This window comes from Myripristis murdjan, chromosome 13 (assembly GCF_902150065.1).
Source record: "Myripristis murdjan chromosome 13, fMyrMur1.1, whole genome shotgun sequence".
NCBI classification, from domain to species: Eukaryota; Metazoa; Chordata; class Actinopteri; order Holocentriformes; family Holocentridae; genus Myripristis; species Myripristis murdjan.
Window position 1 is genome coordinate 3,775,375 of NC_043992.1, and position 20,362 is coordinate 3,795,736.

At 41.9% G+C, this 20,362-nt stretch overlaps 1 protein-coding gene across 1 annotated transcript in view; it reads left to right on the forward strand.

Annotated features, from left to right (window-relative positions):
- Positions 1-8,796: 8,796 nt before the first annotated feature.
- pak4 (p21 protein (Cdc42/Rac)-activated kinase 4) overlaps positions 8,797-20,362 on the forward strand; it is a 58,471-nt gene continuing 46,905 nt past the window's right edge. Inside the window, exon 1 of the mRNA XM_030066481.1 lies at positions 8,797-8,931. The gene's annotated coding sequence lies outside the window, so the exon portion shown is untranslated. The remainder of the gene's footprint in view (positions 8,932-20,362) is intronic.

A 20,362-nucleotide genomic window follows, 5' to 3' on the forward strand; every position in this document is an offset into this window, starting at 1 on the left:
TAAGACAAAATAGAGAGAATACTGCCAATTGCAGTGTTTTTTCCCTCCCTATTGCACAAAATAAACTGAACTAAAACCAAAATCATGACCCAAAAACTGCAACGCAAACTGAACCGTGGGTTTATTGAAGCGTTACACCCCCGGCTGACAGCACTGTCACCACTTATAACAATAATATTAACTCTTTAGGGTTTTTTGTGATGAAGCGCTTTATAGACGCCGCAACTTGTCCTGCACAGCTGGGGTCTTCATCTCCTGACTGGGACTCACACGGTGAATTGGAACTCTGCCACAAGCAGGCGAGTTAACAGAGAATTTAGCCAGATATTAGACATCCTCTCACATTGTCTGGGAGAGATTTTGTGTTCATGAGTTTCTAACATTTGTCCAGCTGACTGAGCTTCAGCCAGAGAGAGCTCGCTGCTCTGGGTCAAAACAGACCTTCAAAGGACAGCAGACATCCTGTCCAGTTCCTTGATATAAGCTTCATGATTGAGTCCTTGTATACTTTTGGCAAAGCCAGTGTTCAAGATCAAGGTTATTTAGTTCTTAGTCACTGTTACAGAACAGAAGATGGATCATCTCGCCAGGGTTTCTGTGGATAAAAATATAATTAGGGAGAAGGACTTTTATTTTAGTTATTTTATTTAGGGGAAAACATTTTCTTTTTATAATTTATTGTAGATTCCTCTTAAATACATATTTGTCAAAACACTTCGACCTGTTCATCAGTATTGGTATTGTTTTTTAAAGTTATGAGCACAAGACCTACACTGGTGCAACTGGTCAATTATACTATGCCATTATTTGAACTTTATTTTAAATTATTGGTTGGTACATATTGTGTATACTTCATTGCAGTAATCATTTCCTGTAATATGCTGCCTGAAGAATGCCACTTTTGAAGCCCCTTGAAGGTTTTTAAGCAAGTTTCCCTCACATTTCCTCCACTAATTTTATTTTGTATCTTGTTTTTTAAACTTTTTGTATGTGTAAATAAACTAAACTAAACCAAACCAAACCAAACTTTCTGGTTCTGACTGATTAACTGTGATTAACTGTGCCTACTTTGGAATGGAGTCTGTACAGCCAAAAGGCTTCATTTTCATGCTTGCCGTTTAATAATCATCTTTATTTATAGAGCACTTTTCAAAATCAGCGTTGCGAAGTGCCTCACACAGGCAGCAAAAACTAAAGTAAAATCAAATGAATCAAACAGTCATGAGCTTGCCAGGTTTAAAAAACTAACAACTAGGAGTAAAAGACAAAGACAGTTAAAAGAAAATTAAAACTGAGGAAAGGCTCTCTGATAAAAGTTGGTTTTAAGAAGGGGCTTAAAAGAAATTGCTGACTCAGACAACCTTTAAATCCATCTTTTTCTGTCCAAATGAAACCAAAAGTTCACAGGCATTAAACGGAGAGTGTGTGACAGTGAGGTGTGTGGACGCGCAATGCCCACCACAGATCACGAGGTATCCCAGCACGCTCCGCACCCCGGCCTGACACACTTGACCCCCCTCCTCTCCTCCAAGTAATTAGCTTGCCAGTGATCACACAGCGTGATTGATGACGAGGCGCTGCAGTGGAAGAGCTGATCTGCGCAATCCAATCAGGACGGTTATTAGTCTGAGGCAGGATGGAGGCCAGTGAGGCTGAGCTGAGCTAGAGAGTAGACTCCTGCCTCCTTGCTGTGTGTGTTTTCAATTTTCTGTATGGACAGTCCTGCTGGGAATCGAACCCATGACCTCGAGCAGTGCAAGTGCCTTGCTCTACCTGTTATCCTGTTTCTCTGCTTTGAACACAAGAGAAACTGGGGATCAAGAGCTTCACTTTCTCTGATACTACTCCTGTACTATTACTACTCTTACTACTAATAATAATAATTTGTTTTGAAATAATTTACAAAGTGCCTTACAGTCATTTAGAAATGTTAGAACATTTCAAACTGTAATATGTGATGATAAAAATCACGAGACTAATACAAGACTGATGGAAAAGTACAAAAAATAAAATTAGATGTGGTAATAAAATCATGAGGAGCGAAGTCTATAAAAGAGGTCTTTAATAGGGACTTTAAATATAACACAGACTTGTCCACAAGTCTATATTTAGATTGGATATAATAAATGTCTTTTACTCTCACTGCAAACAAAATTTCCCCTGGAACAATAGATGTGAAAGTTGAGAAGCTGCAAATGGTTCCAGAGTTTAGGCGCTTGACCTTTATTATGACCTTTGCTCAAGCAAGTGGGTCACATCAAAGCAAAGTCTGCCTGGCAAGAGGAAAAGAACTGTATGAGAGGAAGTGGTTGGGGATGGAGAAAACACATTCAGACAGACAAAAATATTTTTGTACTAAGGAAAAATAAAAGACTCTAGAGCAGAATAAAATACAGGAAACGCAGCATGCAACAACAGGCAGAAACCACAATACGACTAAACAGAGCAGCAGCATTAAAGAACAGACATGAGGCACAGTGTAAATGGATTTGTAAAAAAAAAGAGAGCTATACTCCCGTCTGCTTAAAAAAAACATCCTGCAATGTGCATAATGTCTCTTTTTCTCTTGCACAATACGAAGGGGCATCAGCCAAAAATATAAGTACACAAGGAATCCTGCTGGACAGAGCAAAGAAGACAGCAGGGCAGCGCTATGCTCAGCAAAAACACCTCACTGGATGAATACAGGCCAAAAATAAACACAGTGAATGCACGCAAGGAACCACATTGTAACCAGTTTAGCAGTTTCAGCAAATTCAAGACGTTATTGATCTGCATTTGGATGGAGCAGGGAAGAAAGTTTCCAGGTTGACCAGTCAGACGCAAGCCACCAAATGTGACTCTGTAAAGCAGGATCAACCTGATCAACACCGCCAGCACCCACAGGTCAGAATGAATGCAATCATTACAGACTTCAAAAAGAACAGCTTTTAGAGCAACATGTAATTATTTTACTACTTTTACTACTTGACTTTGATTTCAAAATGCTCTATTCCAGTTTTGCAAACAAATTCAAATCCATAACATTTCAGAAACACAGCTGCTTATATTCTCTGTGACAAGTAGCATGTAGTGTTAAAATACATATTAAATTCAATATATTGAATATTCTGTGCTGGCATTCCTGCAGTTCATTTAGCCGCAGTAGGTTTTAAATTTACATTATTTTGTACCAAAACTCTTTATCTGTTCTTCCAGCTAATGCCTGTTAGCAGGCATTAGCTGTTAGATTATTATCTTCAGATGCTTGATAGGTTATTATATATTTTACAAGCAGGAACAAAGTCTCTGCAGAGTTAAGCCCACAGACCCAAGCTGAAGTTTTTTTTGTTTTTTTTTTTAATATCTCTATCAACATTTTTACTATCAGTGGAGAGAGAAACTTATGACCAGAGTAGTTTTTCTTACACATTCTCTCACTATGCCAAATGTAAAAGTAATGCCAGTAAATGAATTAAACCCTAACCCTCCCAAAGACCACTACACCCTTCGGTGGCCCATGGACCACAATTTGGAAACCAGGGGGAAGTCAAGTGGTGTTAGTTGCACAGGACCGTGTGTGTATTTCATCACTAGAGGCCAGTGTTGTACAGGTCAAACCCATGGAAGCGTTACATAGAGGCATTATCTATGCCCACTGGATGTAATAGGACTGTAGGCTCATATGCTGTGTATACAGTGCTGTGAAACACCATAAATACAAGATTAACTCACATGACCATCCAAAGAAAGTGTTAAATATGATCTGGGATTTTGAGGATGTTGTTTGTCAGTCTGAATGATCGTTAATGCTGTATGTTATATATTATGTTATACGCAGTCAGGTTATTTTTTAAATATAATTGTTTGTTAACAGAGCAAGTTGAATGTGTGACACATTGGATTTCTGCAATCTGATGTCAGAATCACAGTTTACCACGAGCACTTGAACGCAGCAATACTCCAAACTGGCCATCACCCTATTGATCCAATGAACCAGGAACCGGTCGATTAAATTATAGCTGTCCTGTTGACCCACAAAAAAAATCGAGCAGGGGTGTAGAAAGGGACATGCGGTTGGATTGATTTTACCCACACATTGGTGAATCACAAGAGGCAATTTGCAAAATACTGTAACCACTCACCTAAAAATGTCCAAGGTCAAGTTTTTCAGATCCTAAAACACAGGGACTTAAATTTAATACCTTTAAAAAGACGGTGAAAATAATATTGTTGTTGTTGTTTTTTTTTTTTTTTTTTTTTTTTTTTTTTTAACAGGAATCAAACCAAATGATGTGACCCAGAATCTGAAATATTTTATTGATCCCCCAGGGGAAATTGGTTCAGTTGCAGTTGCTCATATCGTCAAGAGAAAAATATATATTAGCATAGGTGAAACTATGAGAAATAGAAATGGAGAATAAGAAATATGAAAATATGTGCATTTGAAATTTGTAACATATTTGTCTATTAATCCTACAGTAATAATACAACAATATATACAGAAATAAGAAATTGAGAATGTATAGTACCTATATATACACCAAATAAACTGAGGTATTGCAAGTTATTTCACAGTTAAAGAAACAGTTAAACTGTGTACAGTTATACAGTCTGTTCACTATGATCATCATCACCTTCATCTCCAAGCAGCAGCTCCTCTAGGTCAGTGTTTGATTCCTCACCAAAGTAGTGTCTCAGTTCCTGGGAGGGGCGACTACAAAGTGCCCTGAAAGCATCACGACCAGGACCAGAGGCAAACCGGGCCTGCCCTGTACAAACTGAGGGGGATCTACTCAGTAGCCAATGAACTGGTTTAATTGTCCCGTCTCTTCCTTCCTCTATGTCCTTGTCTGTGCATTTGCTTTTTTCCTGTTCGCTGTCTTTCTCACCTTGTCTGCCTTTGTCTTGGTTTATACAATGTTCACCCATAGCAGGACATTTAAGAGGGCTGCCTCTGTTTGCCAAGGAAGTTCTCCAAAGTCCTTGATCCTTGTGTAGCGGGGTGTCAAACTCTCCATCGTCCATGAACCATCTGTTCCTGAGCACCGTGGGGCTCCGCTTTGGATCCACACAATGAACCATAGGCTGGAACTCATCAGAAATTTGCTGCTGGCCACTGTCAGCAAAGGCAGGATGTCTCAACCTGGCATGGAGCAACAGATGTTTAAGAGTCAACCACCTCAACAAACCACCAGAGGGTTTTTTGTTGTGCGTGTCCGCTGGAGTGGCGAGGTGTTGGTTAGTGAGGTTTTTGAAGGTACATCTCCTCCTCAGCCAAAGAGAAACTAACTTTCCCAAGGCTGTCTTGGCTCGATAGTAGAGCTCGGTGTCTTCGTGGTCATCTCTCATGGAAGACTTTCCTCCCTGGATGTAGAACGTATCATCACAAAAGCCTCTGCTTGCGTGCTCCTCTCTGTGGTGTTCAAAGGTGCAATTTCTGCTGCAGCTTCCGCCTTCCTCCCCTATGTCCTCAGTCTGGCGGAGGAGCAGAGGAGTGGAAACAACTTGCCAGCTCAGAAGGTGAGGAGGGAGATGGGAAATATCTGGAGGACAGGAGGAATGATTCCCCTGGATCTCCTCACCTTCACTTTGCAGCTCTGTCTCCCTCTTGCCCCATTTTCTCTCAATTTCAAGAGTGTACGGGTTGTGGATGAAGTGGTTGGCTGGAGCCAGGTTGCACACCGTTCTCTCACACAGAAAACAGCCTGCATCATCCTCTGGTGGAGGAAGAGTTTGCTGCCCAACCCATGATGACAGCCTGCCACATTTACTCTCTTGCTTTACAACTTCAGCAGTCTCCACTGGACCTTCAATTTGAACCTGAACAACATTTCTCTTGCCTCCAGCTTTAAAAGGTCTCTCCTGGGTTGCTCTACGTCCAATTACCCCCTTCCCTGGTTCTCCTTTGATACCATCCTCCTCCTCCTTAATTTCCTCCTGAGCTTGTGAGAGACCATCAGTCTTTTGCTCCTTCTCCACTTCAGCGAGCAGCCACATCTCCTCCATCCTTCCTCCCACCTCCACCCCGACTGCCGAGCACCAAGGGAGGCTGGCAGCATTCATCATCAGAGTATGTTCCTCTTCCTCGCCTCTCTTTGTGAACCTACGCCTTGTCCCGCTCTAGATTTCCTTCATGGCCTGAAGAAATTACACAGTCCGGTTCTTGTCGCCATCAAAGTCGTGTTGGTCCTCCTCTCCATCCCTTCAACTTAGAAGAGAGTAGAATAGAAGAGGTGAAGTGAATCGTCTGTGTGGAAACCTGCCATTTAGCTTTGCTGTGGCCAAAGTGGCAAGAAAACTCAGCGAGAAAAATCTGAATTTTGCTGGCATCTAGGGGCTGAACATTTCACCTCGCTGCTGTGATATACTTGTGTGTCAGTATTACAATGTAGGACACTGACGACCACACTCAACAGTCATGTTAGGTGTGGCCAGAAGTGCAGCAGGGTGTATGCTTTCTTCCCATAGAGGTCAATGAATGCAACACTGTTTTTTCTGCCATATTATTGTATTGTCACCCTTTTTAAATCAATCATTCAAACAAAACAAATTAAATACATATTAAGACAGCAGAGGATGCAAGAACACTGTGGCAGAGGTTTGGTACTTGTGCAAATATGAAATTTGTAGTGGAGAGTAAAGATTTCAACATGGCACTGGAATAAGAAAATCTCAAACACATTTAAAAGTCAAGCTAAATGGTGACAAGATGTTCAGTAGTGCTTCAGCAGCAGATGGTGGGCCCTAGGATAGTGTGTGTATGTTGGAGTGCTGCAGGGAGTACATTTTTTTTTTTTTTTGTAAAGCTACCTTAAAAAATACCAGTCATACATAATTCCCAAAATAATTAGTCAATTCTAAAATCAACTCAAATGTGTGTGTTTGTGGTTTAAATCTGCTGCTGTGGGCGTTTGTTCACTACGACTGGGAAGCCAAGAGAAAAAAAATCACGTAAAATGGATTCATGGTTGAAATGTAGCAGTGATACAGCTGAAAACAAGGAGAAAGAAGTAAAGAAGAAGCAAAAACAAAGCCAACAAAATATTGTCAGTATCAGGGTGTTGCTTCACACACTGATGGAGCTGTATAGGACCTCTTTTTATAGGCTTTTTTTTCTACAAAAATTTTGTTTATGCACTGGTCAATGGGTACTTAGCTGAAAATATTTCAAATGGGGTACATTATTGGAAAAAAAAACATTTGAGAACCACTGCCCTAGAAAACATTTTTGTTTCCATACCTCCATCATTCGTCCTTCACTCCATCCCTTTGTTTAAATGTTCAGTCGTCTGGCATCATTAGTAGACGCCTGGATGCCCACACGGAGTAGTTACTGGTACTCTAAGCTTTCTCAATCCTGTTCTAATGTCACACGCAGCAGAAAAAAAAATGGTGTACAAATTTGTTTAAATGTTCCTATCTGAGTCTGCTGAGATTGTAATGTTCTCTCTGTACGTGTTTGTGTGTATCTGTGTATGAGAAAAATAGGGAAGTGGTAGCAGGGGTCACTGTATCATGGGACCTACTAATAACAAATTGATTACTTGGATGGAAGGGCCCCCCAGGCGTATGAACTCAGTTCCCCTTTAATGTGAGCTGTGATGTACTTGTACAGCCTGTCTACTGTCTGACAGTTAGGGCTGGGACTAGTACAATACTTGGATGCGGGTTCAGTATGTATTAAGCTTCTTAAGTATGGCGATTCTACGGGTATTTCAATTTGATATAATGATTTGTTGTGATTTTTGGTTTTTGAATGATCCTCTGGTTCATGGCTGAAAAGTTTCATGAGGCTGTTATTATCTTAAAGATCACAATGGGTTATTTTATACAGTCATGTCAGGTTTGAAAAAATGCTCTGACTGCAGTGAACTGGCTGCTATGGGGGCTAACATCATCACACATGAATCAAATGTGGCTCATTGAATCCACAAGAGTCTCAGCTTTCCAGTCAAAGCCAACAGATGCAGCTCCAAGGCTGTTTAGGCCCCAGTCTGCACAAACACACCATTTTGCAACAGGCCAAAAGACCACATGTGGACTGCAGGGTTTGTGGCCCAAACTGCATGGGATTAGCAGAAGGTGGGCATGTCTGCAAAGGGGAGAGCTGTGGCTGCCCAGAGAACCCATTTTCATTCAGACATCTGGAGGTCAGAGGTCAAGGGACCCCGCTAAAAACGGCCATGCCAGTTTTTCTCTTGGCAAAATTTAGCTGAAATTTGGATAATTAGTCTGCTTAATGACAATCTAGCATGACATGCTTGGTACCAACAGATTCCTTTACCTTAAAGCATTCAGAAAAAAAGAATAATAAATATAGTGATACTTAAGTGAATTCATTTTTCCCCCACTCCTACTGACAGTCGTGCTTACAGAGAGAACTGGCATAGCATACATGTTTAATGCAAGGCAAAATAAGAAGAAACTGTCTTTCTAAGGCAGACCACTTTAATGTCACATAAAAGTTGTTGTAGTTGCTGAAGTTATACTACTTTAATGTCACAGACTGTAAGGGTGTACAGTTACAGAGCTTCTCACACACACATGCAACAAACCGTACTGTGTGTGTGTGTGTGAGAGAGAGAGAGAGAGAGAGAGAGAGAGAGAGAGAGAGAGAGAGAGAGAGAGAGAGAGAGAGGGTGAGAGAGAGAGAGAGAGAGAGAGGGTGAGAGAGAGAGAGAGAGAGAGAGAGAGAGAGAGAGAGACTGAATCACCTCCTGTCAGTCACTCTCAACGGTCCCGTAGCCCGATTTGGTTGCCATGGCGCCTGGCTACAGTTCCCCGGATGTAGCTTTTCCCCAATTCAACATGGCGGCAGGAAAGTGAGACTTCTCGGCTAATGTTTCACAGTTTGTTCAAAGTTAGGTTTTTTCCGCGCTGCTAACACAGCGAAGTCCTTTTCTTTGTACCGGTGGCAGTGAAGAAAAACTTTACCGGGGGAGTTTCGCGGTGAGTAAACGCGTTTGGTCCTGTTAGTTTTTTAGTTAACGTTTGTTGTACGCTAGCTTCATTAGCACGGCCAGGGAGAGAAACTCATTGATGAGTTTAGCTGAATGCTAGGTGCCAACGGCGGCTAACGCGAGCTGCCTCCCCTGTAATGTTAGTGAGCTTCGTTGTGACTGGACTTTGAAGACACCCAGACTCGCTCTCTATCAGGTTTAGCGTGTTTCATACGAACGACGTCTTTTCAACGTGAGTTGAGGGCGGGATTTTGAATGTGTGTGCGCAAGGTGCAAAGTGATAAGTCGCTTATGAAACTTGTAAAAATTAAAAGCCACAGCCCTGGAGACCTAGCTAGGCTGCTAAGACCCTCTAAGCTCGCCAGTCGGCTTAAATGGCAAATCCAAGTGACAGAGTGGTTCTGGTAACACTGGCGTTTCTAGTTGGTCTGTCAGCCAGCCCCAGCTCAACCATCATGCCAATCTTTTGTTTACATTGTCATTTGCCATTTCGAGGGCTGGGATGATATCTTTATCTCCTGAGTTGATACTATCACAATACTTTGGTTCTGGATATGTGTTGAGATTCTTAAGTATTTGGCATTCTACAAGTATTGCGAATTGATATTGCGATTTACAGTGATTTTTTTTTTCTCCTCTAGTTAGAAGGTCACTATAAGTCTTTCTATACAGTGATGTCAACTTTCAAAAAATTGTCTCACAACAATGAACTGGATACTATGGGGGCTAACATCATCACACATGAATCAAATGTGGCTCATTGAATCCACAAGAGTCTAAGCTTTCCAGTCAAAGCCAATTGATGCAACTCCAAGACTGTTTAGGCCCCAGTCTGCACAAACACCATTTTACAACAGGCCACAAGAACACATGTGGACTGCAGGGTTTGTGGCCCAAACTGCATGGGATTAGCAGAAGGTGGGCATGTCTGCAAAGGGGAGAGCTGTGGCTGCCCAGAGAACCCATTTTCATTCAGACATCTGGAGGTCAGAGGTCAAGGGACCCCGCTGGAAATGGCCATGCCAGTTTTCCCTCACCAAAATTTAGCTGAAATTTGGAGCGATATTTAATCCACTTAACAACAACCTAGCATAACATGCTTGGTACCAACAGATTCCTTAGGTCATCTGGTTTCAAATGACACAAACTTTAATCTAAATCAATGCAGTAATAAAAAATCAATTAAAAAATCTTTTAAAAAGAATTGTAGTAACTGAATCTGTTTTTTCCCCACCCCTAGCAATTTTCCTGTCAGTAATTGCAGCGCTAATCTAGGATTATAGCTGCAGTGCTGTGTCAGTGCAAACATGCTCAAAATTTTCCATAGAAGTTCTTGTTTGCAGTCCATCAATCATGTCTGACTTTGGTGTTCAGGTGGAAGCAGGGAAAAAAAAAAAAAAAAAAAAACTGGGTGTGTTTGTGTGTGAGCATCTCAGCGACAACCAGAAGGAGGATATTGTCTGTCTGCAATATGATTAACTTGCTTTGCCCTCCTTGGCTCTGTGCTTTATTGCAACAGTCACCCCTCCCCATCTTCTAGTCCAGTGCTTCACTTCATTTTTCTTTCTGCCTTTCCTTTCAGCTGGCAGATAATATGTGTGTTTGCCTCAGGCTTTCATGTGTTTGGAAAGACAAAGTGCTCTTGTCTGTTTGTGTGTCTTTGTTACAGCTGTAATAGATGCATCATTTGATTTCTGCTCTTTATTGTGTTACATCTGCTTTTTGTGATGCCAGTAAAGCTGGATTGAATTGAGAGACTGGGTGCAGTCAGTTTTAGTCAGCAAGGTTGTGCGATTAGTGCTGGGCACCCCACACATTCCTGGGATGCCAGAGCACTACCAAGGGGTCACACACTCTTTCACACGCACACACAGACACACACACAAATGCTAGCAGTGTGCAGTCATTTAAAAACAATCTCCACCTTTGCATCATCATATACACTAAGTTTAGCGTGCAGCACTCTTCTAAAAATCAAATGGTCTGGGAAAAAAAGTAAAAATATTAAAGTGACGGGTGAAGTTGGAGTGGTACCAGCATTTGTGGCCCATATAAACATTTTTTTCCTGCCCTGATGGGAATTCATCATAGCTTGGGTTTTGAATACTTTAATGAGGCTGTCCGTTTAAATTGTGATTTTGGTAGTGTCTGCCCAGTGCTGTGTTGTCTGCTGGTTGTTGTTATAGGTGAAAGAATTGTAGATACAGGGGGCAGCCAGGCTGAGATACACACACACACACACACACACTCAGATAACACACACACACACACACATACACACACACACACACACACGCACACACACACACACACACACACACACACACACACAAGCACAAGTGCTTTGTTTGTGCTCCCTCCTTCTCATTTGTAGATTAAAACTACATTTTTTGGATGTTTAGATTAATTGGATTTATATCTGTTTTGTATTTTTGTTTGCCTGTCACCATATCAGTAATGTTGTCTGAAACATTTTTGTTAATCTCCCCTGTCAGCAGATGGTAAAATGGTAAATACTAACTTTGCAATGCCATTAGGCATAAAGACAGACTGGTAGGGATGCTAATGAGTGAGCTGTACCCCACAGATGCGATGGCACGTGTGCAGGCTGCATGCTGTTGTTTGTTTTGCTCTCAGACAGCGCTCTAGGCTCTGTGTAGTGTTTTGCATAAACTAGAGTTTCAATAGCAACATTCTTCTTCCCTCTCTTCCTGACAGGAGGCTTCAATTAGCTCTTCACTCCCTTCCCTTCTCTCCCTGACTGATCAGACCCCCTGTGGCTGTAGTAACAGTACAGGGATTGGAGGTAGCCTGGAGGCTGTAGAAAAAGCTCTGTGAGCAGAGTTGGGCGAGGAATGCTCTCCACTCCCTCAGCATCAGCTGTTTAGATGCCCTTCAGGAGGACCCCATTGCCATGATTAGAGCAACACATAATGCCATGATTAGAGCAACATGATTAGAACACACATTCTGTGTGTGTGTGTGTGTGTGTGTGTGTGTGTTTGCGTGCACTTAATTGGCTACATCACAGTAGCGGGTCATGACGTCATAATTAATTAATTAATTTCCTCATCGAGTTCGGTCTTGTATAGCCATGCAGAGTATACAGTGTGATAGCCATGCTGAATCAAAGCCAGACTGACGGCGGTGACTTGTCTGCAGCTTCTTACTCTGTGCTTCAGTGGGAGGGCTGGAACAGGCGTGTTTGGGACTAGTGGGAGGGCTGGAACAGGCGTGTTTGGGACTAGTGGGAGGGCTGGAACAGGTGTGTTTGGGACTAGTGGGAGGGCCGGAACAGGTGTGTTTGGGACTAGTCGTGGCGACGTTAACGGGCAGAAGATCATCGCACTGTGGTCGGGGCTGGGAGAGATGCTCTCACTTTGGCTAGCAGCAGCCACAGAGCTACCTCCGCTTCACCCCTCGCATGTACATTTCGTTTAAAAAACCCAGATGTTTTGGCTTGTCGGGGGCGTGGGGCGAACGGTTGGGAAACCTCCAGTCTTCCGTTTAGAATCTTTGTTTGTTTGTTTGTTGTTATTTTTTCTCACCGTAACAGTCGGCAACACTCCCCTCTCCTCTGCTGTGTGGATGGGTGTGTCTTTGTCACTGGTGTGAGTGCAGGTGTATGTATTATGAGAGAGGAGCGAGGGGGGAGCCCCGCCTGTCGCAGAGGAGAGGAGAAATGCATTGTATGAATGTAATGAAATCATAGCAACGCATTAGACTCTGAAATTGCAAATTACAGTTAGTTTTTATTTAATAAAAAAGAACACGTGTTATCGGTCCTTTTGGTTAAAATAAAAATTAAATCATGGAATTAAAAAATAACATACAACTTGAATTTAAAAATCTACAACTTGAATTTCTTCTGTTGGGGGGGCAGGGCGCCCCCCTAATAAGCTGTAAGGGAACACTACTACATTATATATACTACACATCACCTTGTTGGTCAGTTGATCTTGAGTCAGTCCTGAGAGCCATATTTCCAAATATATATGGTGGATGACATTTGGTGACAGCATTCTCTTTGGCTTAGGGATGGCGAAAATGGAAAATTTTCTTGGTCGACCACCGGGCCACATTAATCGGTTTATTTCGGTTAACCAAGAATATTACGCGACCGTTCTGTACCACGGATGTCCCCTCAGCAGGCCCAAAATCAATTCAGACATAAGATAATATGGAACACCATTCATTCCGAAGTCAAATATTGTACATAGCCTACATGATATCCTACAAACATTATGTAATTTACACATGCTGCTTACTGTGGTGTAGAAGAAATCTCTCTGTCCTCGTGAAAAATATTGTCTCCAGACTCCTCGATGAGTCTGCTTGGTGGTTTTATGACTCCGCAGACTTTCATGACATACTTTGTTCAAAACTATACGTGATCACCATAAGCTTGGCTCGCTTCTCCGGTCTGTCTCTACCGAGCTGAGCTCTGTGCATAATGACGTAATCCAACCCCGGCAGAGCGTCCTGTCGCCATATTTACTGTATTAAACTGTATGTGGGTTCATGAGCAACTTCTTAGCTTTCAGGAACAGTAGGAATTTTTTCGATAGAGCAAACCTTACGGAAGTTACGGTATTTACAATACGACATGCACATTTGTGTCGGCGACAACACGTTCGGCCTTAAAATTAACCGACAAGATTATTCGGTTAAAGTTCAAATGGTCAACAGCCGGTCAAACGGCCACCGGTTAGCAGTGTATCACCATAGACATACCGGTATTAGCGTTTGCCAACAGCTCCAGAACTACCTTGTTTCACTGTCTGCGAATTAACCACCACAGAATATGAAGAATATGGAAAGCCTTAGGAGTCAGCGGTCGACCACAACCAACCAGCTGAGGTACTGGCAAAACAAAAACACACTCAGCAAAGTTTGGCAGAGTCTCTCTGCAAAAGAGCGCCTCACGACATGAAGGGCAACAGATAGAAGAAATAACAAACGCTGTCACCAGTTACACAGCAGAGGATATGGTCAAGCGGCCGAGAGAGAGATGTTTTCAAACAACTTTGACTACTTTGGACACCCTGCCTAGCTGGAAATATTTCAGTCATACAATTCTGCCTAAATTGCATGATTCATGTCGCGAAACTATGGAGCATAAGATAGATAGATAGATAGATAGATAGATAGATAGATAGATAGATATTAGATAGATAGATATATATAGGTAAACTGCAGAGGGTTTCATATTTTGCTACAACAATGGGTTTGATAATATCATTAACAGCATCTAATATACTATTAACAAGAATGAGTACAATACAAGGCGTAACAAGATGTTTTGTCTTCAACAAAACAAAACAGGGATGCAAAGTATCGTCAATTATCAAAATCCCCCAAAATATTGAGATTTTTTTTTGGTAAATATTGCACACCCCTAGTGACAACATTCATGTTGGATAGATGGTGATCTTTGTCAGCTTGATTGAGTCTGTTTTTAATTACTGTGATTATTGGCTCAGTTTCCATGATGCTACACCAGAGATCGCAAAGATTGACCAGTTTTTTTTTTTTGTTTGTTTTTTTTTTCCTATGGTCAACACAATTTTTGTAAAGAAACCATGGTTAACTCTAGAAAGTCAGTTTTTACTGACATTCTTCAAAAAAATATTTATCTTACTCTATCTTGTGCTAACAGGAAGCATCTCTACCGGGAACTAAGATTTGGACAAGCAGGGTTTATGATGGATCGTAGAAAGTATGCTATGTCAACAAGTAGGAGATAACCAAAAGCTGTACGACTGGTGACAGTCTGTGTCCAGCAGGGGGCAGAGCTGACAGCAGGCGGGATTTTGTTGTTGGTTTGATTGTCAGCTTCCCTCTGGAGGGAGAGAGACAAACACAGCTGCTGTACAGACAGCATCCAGGAACCAACAGGCTTCAAACCAGGCGCTCACCGGAATCAGCTTCCCCAAGTTAGATGAGGTGTGTGACTTTGTGATTATAATTGCCCATGAAAGCCAGAACATCTCTTATGTTGGAGATGCCTGCCATTCCTGGAGTCACTTGTGGTGTTTCATCATCAAGCATTAAATTGCCTGAAGCAATGGAGAAAATGCCATTTAATGTTGCAGAAAACATTATTTTTCAAGAGGCCGTGGTTAAAGAAAAAATAAAAAATGCTAAGAGAAGGACAAGCACTTCCTCACCTCGAACAACTTCATGTGATTTATGTTTTTAAAAGTGACCCTGCAGTGGTCCACGTTGTTTTTGACTTATCAGGGATGCATTTTTTTTTTCTGAATTTCCAGTGCATTATTATGGACATGAATAATATTTCCAATTATATTGCTGGATATTATGATTTTTAACATTGATTATTTCAAGGAACTGTAGTTTTTCCTCTATTGTTTTAAATGGTTAATTAATTAATCAGTGGGTAAACTTGTTTGACCAAAAGATATCCTTAGTCAGGTCAGAGACAGTCCTACTGGCCCATTATTTCTGCCTTTTTTTTTTTTTTTTTGTAATGTCCTCATTATGCCATTGCTGACTGACTGTATGTTGTTGCTGTAGGAAAGTGAAGTGGTAAGAAGGGACAGTTGAGTAAAAAAAAATCTCTGAAATTTTCCTCCCAATATCAGGTTCCACAGAAAAAAAGATGCCATGGGCTTGAGAAAGAAAGGGGGGAAAGAATGTGTGTGAGAGAGAGTCAAATGATATGGGAGAGAGTGATGAGAAAGACAGTAAAGATGAAAGTGGATCCCTGTCCTCCCCCCAGCAGGCAGGTAAGCCCGGTGTTTGTGGAGAGTCCAGAGAGAGCGTGAGAGGAGGAAGGCCGAGGCGCCGAGCGAGCGCTGGGCCAGATTTAACCCGGTCTAATAGCCAAACAGCCCGACCCACAGAGAAAACACAGCGGTAGAGCACTGCTAATGCCCGGCAAATGAAAACCTGGCTCCACCTCTCGTCGGGGGAGTGATAGCAAGGAAAATTGGGTGAAAAGACAGAGTGTAAATGAAGGGGGAGAGGAAAGAACGTGGTCAAGTTTTCTTTCTTTTTTCTTTGTCTTTTCTGTCTGTCTTTGTCTTTATTCCTGTCTGCCCACCTAGCTGTCTTTGTCTCTTTGCCTTTCTGTTTTTTGTTCTTTTTAGCAATGTCTTCCTGTCTGCATGCCTGTCTTCTGTCAGGAAAAGTTCAATTACAGTTTATCAAGCCCTAGCATATTAATAGTATTTTTTTTATTAGACGGTGAAGGAAAACAGACATGGTTCCTCACTGACTGATTAAGTATAACTCATGATATAGCCTGCAGTTCCTCTCAGCTCTCTCTTAGAAAAAAAACTGTCGGGTGCAGACAGAGGAGGACGCTGACTGGCATTGGATTAAATAAGCGCAGGGTGGGGAATAGCAATGGGAGGAAAAAGCAAAAAAGGAAAAACACTGGAGAGGGGCATGTCTACTCTACATTTTGATTCTTTGCTGTAACAGGGAGAAAGGGCCAAGCGCCAGGCTTATTGCCTTTAGAGAGAAAAAAAATCCCCTCTGGAATGAACGAGGCAGCCAACATCAACATGGCCCTCTAGGTGCTCAGGAACAGAGGCAATGAACACCGTATGAAGGGGAAAAAATGTCAATATCATAACAATAACAGGCCTACTTTTGAGGCTCACTTGCAACCACCAAGGTTGGGTCCAAGGCCAGCATTGTGGAGGTGGATGCAGATTTACAGTAAAAAAAAAAATCTGATAAGTCTGTGCCTGCAGACCGGCTTGGCTGTTATCAAGGCCACACGCTCACTGAAACCAGCTGAGGTAGCTTGTGAGCTTACGTTCCTCGCCCTTAAAGGGATACAGTAGCGTCTTGCAAAATTAAACTATTTTAAAGCAATTGTGCCCCTTTTTGACTGGGAACCTATTCTCTCATACCAGTTGATTCTAACCAAAATACAGACAATTTCTTCAGTGTTTAACAGGGGTCCATGAACCCCAAAGGGTTGCCAGGGATTCATCATTAAAATGATGACTAGTTGAATTTCACTGTAATCCACTAGAAATTGTCACAATGCAGGAAATGTATGAGGGATCATGTTAATATTTTCTTCTTTCTGGTTTAATCTCACTACTGCTTGTCAGTTTTCAAGTATGACAACATCTAAACTATTTAACCCATTGAAAACTCACTTGATTTCTTGGATTTTGTATTTTGGCCACATTGCCCTGGGCCAGTATAAAATACTGCTACCACAACTGCTGCTACTGCACAACAGTAGAGTAATCAAAAAGTTCATTTGCCTAAAATTTGCCATATTTTTATAACTTAAGATGTGAATCTGGTGAACCAGTGGTGTCTCTTGGAGGCAGATGGCTGGATGTGAAGTCCCAGTGGCTGCTAGGCTATATATGCCACCTCAGACTGACCTTATCTTCCACTCCTGACAGTGACAGGCTGAGCTGCACATTGTGTCTCACATCATGTGGTTGGGACGATAGTGATTTTAAAGAAAGCCAATATTGTTTTCACGTCTGTTTTTTGTTTTCAGTGGAGGCGATGGCTGCCTTGTCCAAGAGGAGGCTGCAATCATAATAGTGGTCGTTTGCTCTTCTGCGGCCCTTTATGACAATGCACTGTCTGTTCAGGTTAACCGCTGTGCTGCTGCTCTCCTCTGTGTTTGTGTGTGTGTGTGTGTTTGTGTGTGTGTGTGTGTGTGTGTGTGTGTGTGTGTCTGTCTGTCTGTCTGTCTGTCTGTCTGTCTGCACAGAGGAGCTGAGCTTGGCATTGTGTGCTCATGTTTGCATGTGCAATCGTTTTAATCACAGCCTCACAATCAAGCTAGGACCTGCATGTTCCGGGTGATATGGAAGCCTCACACATGCACACCTAGACACACACACACGCACACACGCACAATCTTGAACAAAAAGAATTCTCGGTAGTGGCCAAATTTCACCTTGGTTGCTAACTGGTGTTGCAATACTTGTGAATGGCAGCGTATTGAATCTGTAGTGGGAGGTGAAACAGTGCCATAATGCTAGAATATCCTGAATGATACAGGCGAGACTTTTGTTTCAGTGCTGTCAATTGGTGCTGTATAGGACTAGGGATGTCACGATTATAGATTTTCTTGGTACGATTATTGTCAGAGAAATAATCACGATTTTATGATTATTATATATTAATTAATTTCACACTATAAATGTATAAAATCACATGAACACTCCTTATATATATTCATGTTTCATTTATTTCCATGCCAACATAACAAAAATAATATTTAGCTGCCCTTTGAAACATAAATAACATTGTAACAGTGAAAATAAATGACAATGTCACATGCTTTTTATGCTTGTAGAATTGTGCAATGAGTGAGTGCTTTTGCACACCATCCGGTTCTCTGCTTTCAGAAACCATCTGAATTTTTTCGGTCGCACCATTGCTTCAGGAGTTAACGGCATGAGAAGCTCATATATTACAAACATGTGACACACCGGGGACTCTTCTGTGATTGGACAGTCGAAGTGTCAGTAGTCCTACGGAGTTACCGCAATGGTACTGTATATAGGCGCAAAGCTCTGTTTCTCCGGTTTCCGACATTTTTTTAAGTTTCTGTAGGCCTATGTCATAAACGATCTAGGAGATAAAGATATGTAGAGTAGGCATGCCGAATACTGTCGGCTCCGACATCATCGGTTTAAGAGACATCTTTGCTGTCTTCCCCGGGCTTCATGAACCTGCAGTCCATCCTGTGGGTTGCAGTGCATCACCATAGACATACCGGTATCTGTCTATGTGCGTCTGAAGGCTAACGAGGCTTAATTTCGACGGCACATGGAGCGCCTGATTGTCAACAACCAAGTCCCGCCCCCGCCGTACTTCTGATTGGCTAGTAGGCGTATGTTAGTGTGGTTGAGAACGAAAGCTGCACTTCTATTGGATCCAGAGAAATTTCTGTTAGATGAATTTGGGCGAACCCGACCCTGCATTCCAAATCGCATACTTATACTTTTTACTTATAGTATGTACTGCAGCTGCCCTTACAAAGTATGTAGTTTAGTATGAAATATGCATGCGTATGCATCCTATTGGGACACACTACATACATCATCCCTGAAGTCCGACCCTCTCGCTCACTTCCGCTGCCGTCCGTAGCGGCAAATTTGAATGTTGTTTTCAAAATGCCGGTGCCTGTTTCATACTGCGCTGTCGTCTGTCATATTTCTGATCTTCCGTCTTCCTGGCGCTTCTGCTGTCATTGAGCGAGTTTTGTGCGATATGTGTGTTTTGTTGTCCTCTGTATGTGGGTGTGGCTTGTACACACAACTCAGTCAGTGCGACGTAACGTCCGCTGCGCATAGGATTGTGGGTCAGAATGGCCAGAGCAGCATGCTGAAATCCATACTGCGAAATCTGACCGGATGTAGTAGAACATCCTGGTATTCTTGGCATACTGCATGTGACATACTATGTGTTGGGACATACTAAATCTTTTTTTCCCCTACTAAATAGTATGGTAGTACGGGGAATTGGAACGCAGGGCATATTTTTTTTTTCGCAGTTCGCAGTTGTTTTGGTTCCGTGCGACTTGCGCTGCCTATGGTTCCGCGTCCGGCGTGATCTTAGGAAAGTGACGGTGTTTAGGAACCTTCACGAATAATTAACTGTGGCGTTTAAAATCGCGGATATTCGTGAAATCAAATAATCGTGACATCCCTATATAGGACTGGTCTGCTCTGCAGGCTGCGAGGCTGGAGGATAAACAGGGTATGTGATTAAACCATAGGATTAAACAGATGCATGTTACAGCCCAGTGTACAACATCTGCCCAAATGGGAAGTGTTCTCATGTTTCTTCAGCCATACAGATACACTTAACTCAATCATGGTGGTTTTCCTGTCAATGTGATATGGACAGTAACTATGGTAGTGTGAGATAGATACATTGGTCCAATGTTGAGCTTTTAATAAATATGAGTGAACAAAACTCCCTGTGCACAGCAGGTGCACAGCCAGAACCCAATTGGGGTTGGTTCCTGGATGCTGTCTGGCTGTCTGGCTGATTGATTACCCGAGTGTACCTGAAAAGAATAACCAACAAAGTCAGTGTCATCTTGCATCACAGAATACTACCCTGTAAGATGTGTTGTTCGCTCCTAATAAAGCTACAGTAAAGTTATCTTACTTTTAATAAATATCTTTTGGAAATTCTTTCAAAAAAATCCATTTATTCAGTTGTTAGCATGTTTTTTGTAGATGAATTCTTCATTTAAAGGCAAGAAATGTATCCAATAGTTTTCCTTTCTGTTGAATAACCCTTTAAAAAGCTGCTGACCAACTTAACCCACTTCATTAGTCTTCAGTAGGATTTCAGTGTCCCAAAATAGCCAAGATGCTGCCAAAAAGAGGCTTTTCACACTGCCAAAAATACATTTCTTGAGACAAAAGGTTTTTTGGCATGAAATTAGT